Here is a 7,014-nt window from a genome sequence, read left to right on the forward strand (position 1 = left end):
CCGCATCACTGACGGCGATGAGAATTACTCTTATCACTCAGGAAAGTAGAAGACAAGGGGAGCTACAGAAAGCAAACGGGGAGAAGATGGTGTGGGGGCCTGAAGGACAGGGGACCAAGGGACCATGAGGGAAAGAACCCTAAGGTGCCCTAGGGGGAACGCTAAGAGCAACGGGAGAACAGGCAGGGCCAGAGAGTGGGGTCTGGGGCCGCGCACTGTCACTCTGGACTTCACCAAGGCTTGGGTCCCACCCAGCCTGGAGGTGGGCCCCCCGGGGCCTGGAGGTGGGGCCCACAGCTGTGGTAACAGCTCCTCACCAGTACTCACATTTCTGAAGGAGGTGGTTGATGGCTTTAACTGCAGAGATGCTGACCTAGAACCCCGTTTGTCACATTCACTGCCAAGCATGGGGCCATATCGCTCTTGAAGGAAGAGCCGGGTGTGTGGCGAACGATGGTTTTTATGGGATTCTGACTGCAGAATGCCCTGAGAACGTCACCACACCCTATCTGCTGATCATTTCACTTGACGACCTGGGTGGTCAGTTGATCTGCAGTGAAAAGAAGTGCCTGAGAGCTGGGGTACTCAACCTCGGCGCTTCGGCACAGAGGCCCGGTGATTATTTGCTGTAAGGGCCAGTCCTATATATAATGGGGTGTTTAACAGCATCTCTGGTCTTTAGACACGACATGCCAATAGCAGCCCCATCACTCTCCTCCGGGTGTGACTCAACATTGCCAGTGTCCCCCGAGAGTAAAATCGCCCCCAAGTGAGAGCCTCTAACCTGGAAGGACAATTATATCCCTGATGAGAAGCAGGACTGGGCCCGCAATTCATGTTGCCGAAAATCCACAACACTTGGGAAGCCGTTCCAATGACTACTAATGCAAAATTGTAAGTGTGAACTACTGAAGTCCCTTTGGGCTTTGGAGGAGGCTGGGGCTAAGTGAGGGGCCTACAGTTTCCCTGCAGTCCGCTGATATTCCTCCCATGAGCCTGAGAATCAGTGCGTTTGTCTCCCACACCAGACCCCTTCCTCCTGGCACACGATGCTGGATAACCCTCCAGATGGCACCCAACCCAAGTGTGGCCTTCTCTTGTGGGCAGCCTTAAGACGCAGGCTTGTTCCTTTTTTCCACAGCCTGTTGAAGATGAAACCAGACCGCTTTCTGAAAAAAAGGTGAAAGCTGGCCTGAGACTATAAAAGAAACCATTTCTCAGACCATTTGGAAAATGAAATTGTTGTAGTTATTAAAATAGCCTTTCTTCAAATTCTTGTGACTTACTAAAAATGACCATTAACATACTCTGTTCGTTCCATTTGGTTTTGGTCAGAGTTTTTCTGAGCTAGGTTTCACTGAGAACTTTGGTGACATTTCTCCCTTACTTCCTTTTTTTCTCTCTCTCTCTCTGACGCCTTCTGGGCTGAGGCTAAGGGATGTGTCACTCTGACACAACAGCTTCTCTTTTTGACAGAATCAGTTAAGGCTCCATGACTGAATTCATGGTAATCAATCATGGATTCCGTTCAAAGCAGTCTAGTCATTAATGTGTCAGAATCTGTTGTGAGCATCACATGTACAAGACTTCGCTGGGGAAACAACAGTAGGTAAGATGCCCTCTCCATCACCCAGGAGGCTCTCACTCCGGAAGGAAAGACACACCCACACATCTAAATAACAACAAGAACCACTACAATGGTAATAATCATAGTCCGAGTATTACTGTGTCACTACATTGCAAGCCCTTGACCAACATGAACTCACAACACCCTGGGGCAGTGGTTTCTGGAACGGCAGATAACACACACTGTCATCCAAGGTCGCATGAACCATCATCCAGTATGGACACAGCCAAGGCTTCATAAGCAGAGAGCATCTGGGCTGAGCCTTTGGGATCACTATGCTTCATCTAGGCTAAGAGAGTCGCAGTACATGTACTAACCTCTTTGTTTTGTTTTGGTGTGCACGCACACACAGTATGTGCACACACACACACACACACATACACACATACACATGTGGAGGTCAGAAGACAGTTTTCAGGAGTCAGTTCTCTCCTTCCACCTTGTTTTTAAGCGTGGTCTCTCTTGTTTCTGCCAAGATACATATTCCATGCCAGCTGGCCTAAGATCTAGGTCATTCTCCTGTCTCCATCTCCAATCTTGCCATAAGTGTGTTGGGATTAAAGATTTATACCATAGCATCCAGTTTGGGTTTGTGTGTGTGTGTGTGTGTGTGTGTGTGTGTGTGTGTGTGTGTGTTGGTAACATGGATTCCAGGGATCAAACCTAGGTCTTTAGGCTTATACACATGGCAAGAGCCTTTACCCACAGAGCCTCTCACCCGTCCCTCATATATTGACTTCTTATTGGCCTGATCGGGTCCAGGACCTGATCTTGGCAAACTGATTATCTCAAGCTAAAAGGGATTTGAGAAAATAACAGAAGCAGGTAGGTCACTCTTGCCCTGAAGTACGTCCTAGACCCTCAACATAGTGGTACCTCCCCACACTCAAAGGAAGGAAACCTCTCATTTTGCAGATGCAAGTAAAGAATCTAGACACACATAAGCTGTTAAGTTCCCTCAGGTTACTACAATTAGATCATACACCGTTTATCCAATTGTATTTCTTCACAGCTGTGAAGAAATTCTTCCACCAATCCTATCATAAAATACACACGTTCAACTGTTTCTCCAGTATTTGTTTTCTTATTAAGGTTTGCAGAAGACTTACACTAAGTAAATCTGGATGCTTTCCTCTTGTGAATATATGTTTGCTAAAAGTATTTTAAAAATTTAACTGGGCAATTGTGGCACACACCTTTAATCCTAGCACTTGGGAGGCAGAGCCAGGCGAGTATTGTGAGTTTGAGGCCAGCCTGGGCTACAGAGTGAGTTCCAAGAAAGTTGCAAAGCTACACAGAGAAACCCTGTCTCGAAAAAACAAAAAAAAAACAAAAAATTCTTTGATCAGGTCACACATGCACGTATGTTGATCACATTCCTTCCTCCTGACCCTCTTCTTCTGTGCTCCATCCTATGCCCTCTGGACCCTCTCTTCTATCTCACAAACCCCTCTTGCTTCAATGTCACTTTTTTGGTCTTTTTTAACGACTGTGTGAGTTTAATTAGTGTCGTTTGCATGAATGTGAATGTGGTTTTGATTTACTGGAGCATGGGTAACTTCCAGTGACCATGTCACTGGAGAACGACTTTACATCCCTCAGCTGCCGTTCACTGCCAAGAGCTCCTCTGCCGGGGTGGTGCCCCGCCCCAAACACGCACTCATCTGCCTTATCTGATAGAGGTACCCACCCAAGCCTAGCAATGGATAAGGAAAAGAAGTCTCCGCTTTTACAACCCCTTGCAGTCCCACACTGCATTTTAGATTACTTATCATTTTTTTGAAGCAGCCACAAATAGATTGTCAAAACAAGAATTCAAACACGGAGGGAAAGGGGAGTCTACATGAGAGAATCTAGACTAAGAATATTTTCTAAAGTCCAGGTGAAATATGGTGTCACGGCAGTTTTAGGTATCCACGACTTCATAACTTCATCTTCTCTAGGAAAATAAAAGATATGTATGCTTAGCCTGAACTCTAAGGAGATTAGCAAAGTGAATCTCTACCCAGGGGAGAATGGCTGCTTCCCACGGATGCAGGAAGGAGAAGCTGAGATCTAAGGATACACTTTGAGGTGCCCTACCTGTCACTCGATTGTGGCAGAGCTAAGAGTGTGTTCCAAACCCCAGGGTATGAGTGACCCAAGTACACAAACGCTGCTGGTCAGGGGTGGGGACTGAGCTCCCCCACGTCTCCTGAGAAACTGAGACCAAGAGCACTGGTTCTCAATCCCAGGCACACACGAGAACCCCCCGGGCGCTGACCTGTGCCTTTGGACTTCACGTACTCATCCTAGGAGTTTAGCTGACTAAGCAGATCCCAGGCAACACTCTTACTGCTGACCACCCCACAACCACATTTGAAGAACCACTGGCTTAGAACATCCCTCACGAACACGAGTCAGTGGTCCCTCCTGAGCTTTACATAAAGGCTGGGAGCCTCAGACTTTAAGATGAAACAAACCGAGATGGGTCTTCTGAGAATGTAGGTTGCAAGCTTAAATGAAAGAGAGATCCATTGTTTTAGATGAAGAAGATAAGACTAGCTAACGGTTTCTGACATTTTCTCTCTACTCTGAACTAAGGTGTAATGTACATTATCTTACTTGGCATCCGGCCTGGGCACCAGAGTCGGTGTTTGTTGTGTAGCGCAGAAGCCAGCTCTGTGCGCATGCCGAGAGGGAGTGTCAGGCTTCTGCTGGCTGCTGTGATTGGCGGGGCTACCTGCATGCAAGGCCAGACTGTCTCACAGGAAACACCCTTAGATCTGGACAAGCAGTCACCAGAGACCTGAGTTCTGCCTCACAGAACCTGCAGGAAACAAGTGAGAGACTGTGAGGGCAGGCGCTAACCATCGACTCTCCCAACCACAGAAGAACCTGCACATGAGGCAGTTTGCCAGCCCTGGAACACCCAGAAGCCCTGGTACACCTGGGACCCATCCTTGAGCCAGAGATGAACGTGATCTGCAGAGACACCTGGACAGAGGCATTTCTAAAGTGTCCCTGGGCAGATTGAGAACAACTGGCTAAGGTTTGATCTGAGGCCATATGAAGGGAGACAAAACCCAAAGTTAACAAAACAGATCCTTAAGGGCTCGTTAAGTTTGCCCCTCACTACTCTTCATTTTCTTCCTTCTCAAGAAAGGGTTTCTCTGTGTAACACACGCAACTAAAATCATTCCAAATCCAATGGCAACCATAATAAATGCCCTTTTCTGAACAGTAGATATGAAGGAATAGATTTCTTTTAGAAATTACAGTAACCAATTACAGTAACTATTATATATATATTACAGGATGGTTATTATAATTTCCACAATGATAAAGAATATTTTGTACCTGGAAAGCTCTTTATGAATTTTCAAGTCCTTTATTATTAAATCTGTACAGTAAATGTTGCCTTGAGTTTAGAATTGTAATGATAACACTTTAAATGTTACATAATAAAAATAGCCCCTTTAAAACTGGATGTGGTGGCTAATACCTGTAATGTCAGCATGGGGAAGGACTATGGCACAGCATTACCATAAATTCATGGACAGCCTACTCTAAACAGTAGGCCTGGACTAAAAAATCTTTTTTTTTTTTAAAAGCTATTTAACTATTCAAACGTAAAGAGACTTAAAATACTTCTGAGTTTGAATCCCACAGGTTTACCGGTGAAAGCTCCTGTGGGCATGCTGAGCGTTAGCAATCTGTCGGCTTTATGGTTATAAAATCAGACTGATGATCAAGAGATGGAGAGGCATTGGGCCTGGTGGTGCACACCTTTAAACCACCATCCAGGAAGCAGAAGAGGGTGGATCTCTGTGGGTTCGAGGCCAGCCTGGTCACACAGTGAGTTCCAGGACAGCCAGGGTTACATAGTGAAACCCTGTCTCTCAAGAGGAGAGATAGAGAGAAAGAGATGAGAGAGACACAGAGACAGAAAGACAGAGAGAGAAAAGCTCCCACTGTATACAACAACCCTGTCTTGGATTCAGTAAAACTGAGAATGGGAGGTATTTGGAATTTGCTTATGTTTCTGTCCCTCACAGATAGGACAAGATTGAGAATATACTCCAGCAGATGATGACACAGCACTGGAAAAATGACACACACGTTAAAACAAAGACAGACTTTGTGAGTTCGAGGCCAGCCTGGTCTACAAAGTGAGTTCCAGGAAAGGCGCAAAGCTACACAGAGAAACCCTGTCTCAAAAAAGAAAGAAAGAAAGAGAGAGAGAGAGAGAGAGAGAGAGAGAGAGAGAGAGAGAAGGAAGGAAGGAAGGAAGGAAGGAAGGAAGGAAGGAAGGAAGGAAGGAAGGAAGGAAGGAAGAGAAAGAAAGAGAGAGAGAGAGAGGGAGGGAGAGAGGGAGAGAGAGAGAGAGAAAGAAAGGAAGAAAGAAAGACATGTACAGTCAGGTCAAATTCAGTCCCTGTCCCGTCATGGCAGGAACTGGCCCAGATGGCTGCCACAACAGATTCTGCTGCTCATGGCCCTGGGTCCCCTGTCCCGGGACCTGGGGATAAGTTTGGCTGCAGACATTGTACTGTAGACACAGGAGTCCTTGGGGCAGACCAGAGGCATGTCCTGTTCAGATGGGCTTGTGTTGTTTCAACACAGACCTAGTTGCTTTTTAAAAAGATTCAGAAGACTCTTGGCTAGTTTTCTGATTGTTGCTAAGCTGTCAGGGGTGGGCGGTATTCAGCAGTAATGAGCTAAATAGCTCCAGGTCTTTCTTCTCTTTTCTTAAGGTCCAAAAAAAAAAAAAGACAGACTTAAATTAAAACAAGTAACTATGCCAGACAGCAAGTCTTTAACCCCAGCACTCAGGAGGCAGAGGCAGGCAGAGCTCTGTGAGTTTGAGGCCAGCTTGGTCTACAGAATGAGTTCCTGGATACAGAGAAATCCTATCTCCTGGAAAAAAAAAAGAAGTCACAAAATCCCCACAAATAATCAAGCAAATAAAAATAACTAAAGCTTTTATAAATGTTTTAATTAGTAATCTTGAAATTAAACTCAGGATTTTTTTTTTTTCTGAGACAGGGTTTCTCTGTGTAGTTTTGATGCCTGTCCTGGATCTCACTCTGTAGCCCAGGCTGGCCTCAAACTCAGAGATCCTCCTGGCTCTGCCTCCCGAATGCTGGGATTAAAGGCGTGTGCCACCACTGCCTGGCAGGGAATTACTTTTTTATAGTAATTTTAAAATGTATTTATTTATTCACATCTTGCCTCCAGATCCCACCCATCTCCTGCCTCACCCCAAAATAAATCAAAATAAAATTTAAGAGAAAAAGAGGGGAAAAAAAAAGGAAGAAGGGGAAAGTCATGGAAGTTTCGGTGTGACTCAGCAGGTCACACAGTAAACCCCTTTGTCCATCCATCTTTACATGCAGGTGATTATT

The 7,014-nt window shown here is 45.6% G+C and overlaps 1 non-coding gene across 1 annotated transcript; it reads left to right on the top strand.

Annotated features, from left to right (window-relative positions):
- The first annotated feature begins 6,021 nt into the window (after positions 1-6,021).
- On the top strand, positions 6,022-6,156 carry LOC114697964. The gene has a single exon (XR_003735287.1). It is a non-coding gene; the product is annotated as a small nucleolar RNA SNORA5 (small nucleolar RNA).
- The last annotated feature ends 858 nt before the right edge of the window (positions 6,157-7,014 follow it).

The sequence above is a fragment of the Peromyscus leucopus genome, chromosome 10, assembly GCF_004664715.2.
Source record: "Peromyscus leucopus breed LL Stock chromosome 10, UCI_PerLeu_2.1, whole genome shotgun sequence".
Classification (NCBI taxonomy): Eukaryota; Metazoa; Chordata; class Mammalia; order Rodentia; family Cricetidae; genus Peromyscus; species Peromyscus leucopus.